The sequence below is a fragment of the Mus caroli genome, chromosome X (assembly GCF_900094665.2).
Source record: "Mus caroli chromosome X, CAROLI_EIJ_v1.1, whole genome shotgun sequence".
In the NCBI taxonomy this organism is placed as follows: domain Eukaryota; kingdom Metazoa; phylum Chordata; class Mammalia; order Rodentia; family Muridae; genus Mus; species Mus caroli.
Genome location: NC_034589.1, coordinates 74,739,864 through 74,742,708, shown reverse-complemented (window position 1 = coordinate 74,742,708; position 2,845 = coordinate 74,739,864). Strand labels below are relative to the sequence as shown.

Genomic DNA, 2,845 nt, shown 5'->3' with positions numbered 1-2,845 from the left:
TGCAAATAACTTTATGATTATGAAAATTTTGCTTTAGGATCATGGTATTTATCATGGCACCATAAGATCAAAATATATCAGTTGGTGACTGGCATGAGATGTGATTGTCAGGCAACCTTTACAGCTGTCAAGCAATCTATTCATTACAGCTTAGAAATAGGAGGCTGTAAGATTATCATTTATTCTCCTTATATAATTGCTGTCTCGGTGTCTTTCTGGTTCTTTATAGCTTAACTTTTCTGGTTTTTTCTGAACTCTGGCTCTCTGTTTTAACTCAGGTATTCTGACTTAAACACTTCTCCAAATTGACTAATTCAATATGGCTTCTTCAGCTTTTTGCTGAATTGTTGCTCTGCTTAGAAAAAAAAATGCCTCTGAATTCCCATAACTGAACTGCATTGACTGCACTGACTTCATGAACTGGATAGAACCTCCATCTTATCTGTTCTCATGAGAATTTGATGCCCCCTTTCAGTCTGTTAAATGTATCTCTGTTCTGCCCCTTGGATAAACAACACTTCCAAACATGACTGCTTCCTTACCTACATTGGGATTAAAGGTGTATAATAAAGTTACGTCTGTATTCCAGCCAGAGTAGCCATATTCCTGTATTAAAATCTACAGGAAGCAAATGCTCAGTGTGAATTTTATGGTATCCACTGGTTGGTAATCTAAGACTGATACTGGTGAGTAAATGGATGACACACCTAAACAAATGAATATGATTTACTCATAATTCTTACTTTCCACAAACTTGAATCGTGTGTGTGCTGGTGCCGGGGACAAGGCCTTCTTTACCCCTTGGGTTCCTAAAGTTATCTGAGAAGAACTATAAGAGAAGAAGTTAAAAATGACTCATGGGAGCTACCTAGAACAATGCGAAATACAACTATGAAGCTCTGTTTGGTAATTTACTTGTTTTAAGTATATGACAAAAGAAAGTAATAAAATCCCAGAGAACAAAGAAAACAAAATAAAATCCATAGCCAGTCTTGTGACTGGCTGTCATGAATTATCAAGTTCACATTAATAATGCCCAGAAAATGGAAGTTTGTGCATTCTCCTTTAATTTTATCTAGGAATGCCATTTCCTAACAGCTCTTGATGTTAAGCAGTGTACCGCCTGTGGTTTATGTCACTGTGAATTTCCATTCCATTCGTTTTTTCTTTTCTTTTCTTCTCTTTTCTCTTCCTCTCTCTCTTCCTTTCTTCTATTCTTCCTTCCTTCCTCTCTTTCCTTCTTTCTTTCTTTCTTTCTTTCTTTCTTTCTTTCTTTCTTTCTTTCTTTCTTTCTTTCTTTCTTTCTTTCTGCATCTCTTTTCTTTCTTTCTTTCTTTCTTTTTTTCTTTCTTTCTTTCTTTCTTTCTTTCTTTCTTTCTTTCTTTCTTTCTTTCTTTCTTTCTTTCTGCAATAAACGTGCACCACTTTATTCAGATATTTATCTCAAAATGTAAAAACTGATAAAAATGTGTTCTGAACTTCACATTACTTTTGCAGTGCTAAGGACTGAATTTGGAGGTGCACAAAACTTTAAATCTGGGGAGGTGGGTCAGGAGGTGTTCAAAGGTTGTCCAATCCCAATAGAAAAGGGAATCTTCAGGAAACACAGGACCAAACATGGGAACCTATGAAGAATGTCTGCTGACTTATCACCAGCCCAAGTCCCTTCTACTTCCCAAACTATACTCTTCAGTGAGAAAACCATTCTTGAACTTGTCCAGGAACATATGGAGCATGGCGCCTGTAGCAAGCAGCTACCTGACCAGAAGGTTAGGACCTGCCCCTAAGCTTTTTGGCAGGAAGGATGCCACAAAGCTTAATTTCCTTTTTATTCATATCCTCACTTTCTTCTTCAAAAATATCATTGTTTATAAATGACCCACTGTTGACCACTGATCTACACAAGACTAGAACTGGACTTTAGGTAGAAAGTTGCAGGTGGTTGGAGCTGGAAATCATCTAGACTAAGCCTGTGTGGCAAGACAACCTGAGGTGATCCGCAGGAACTGACATCTTCTGATTGTTATGATCCTGGGCCACAACTTCTACCACATTACACTCATTCTTGGCCCCCTCAGTAAGGCACAGCATATTCAATGCCAGCACCTGTTCCCTATCATCCTCCTTCCGAATCTTGAAAGTAAAGGAGCTGGTGTGGCTGGAGAGGTCACACCTGAAGAAGAAACTATCCATTGTGACTGGAGCAGGGACCCTCAGATCCACAACAACCCCAGCCTGGGCCTGGCTCTCTTGATTCAATAATGCTAAAGCAGCTGTGGTGACAAAGGCCATGCTGAAATGACCTTGAATTTTAATTACCATTTCTAATGACATTCTTTTAAGAGCATACTGAGAAGGAATTTCAGGTGACATTGCTTACTTTAATTGGGACATTTCTGACATGGTATTATCTACTAATATCCTCTTCCCTTCCTCTTTTCCTGAAATCATGCAAACTGTACCATAGGGGACCCATTCTTCCTGACAAGAAGGAAAATATTACAGTAGGCTCTGTGAGGAATGGATCACAGTGAATCACCATGAGAATCAAATAACTGTCAGAAGATGCTGGGTCTAGAGATTACTGCTGTTATGACTCATTTTAGAGTGGAAACCAAACTGTAGAAATGGAAGAAAGCAACATTAATGGCTTAAAAATCACATTCCAGGAACTTCTTTAATTCTCTTTAAAGGGTATGATTTTAGTTCTAATTTCTATGAGACATCACAATGCCCAAAGCACAAATGGGAGTGGGAAGTATAAGAGGGCTAGATGAGTCACAAATGATGTGTGAATCTTCCCTGAGCACAGGTTCCCAGGGAAACACAAGAAACATATTCAATT

The 2,845-nt window shown here is 38.5% G+C and overlaps 1 pseudogene; it reads right to left on the bottom strand.

Annotated features, from left to right (window-relative positions):
• Positions 1–1,770: 1,770 nt before the first annotated feature.
• LOC110286257 lies at positions 1,771–2,292 on the bottom strand (annotated as a pseudogene).
• Positions 2,293–2,845: the final 553 nt, after the last annotated feature.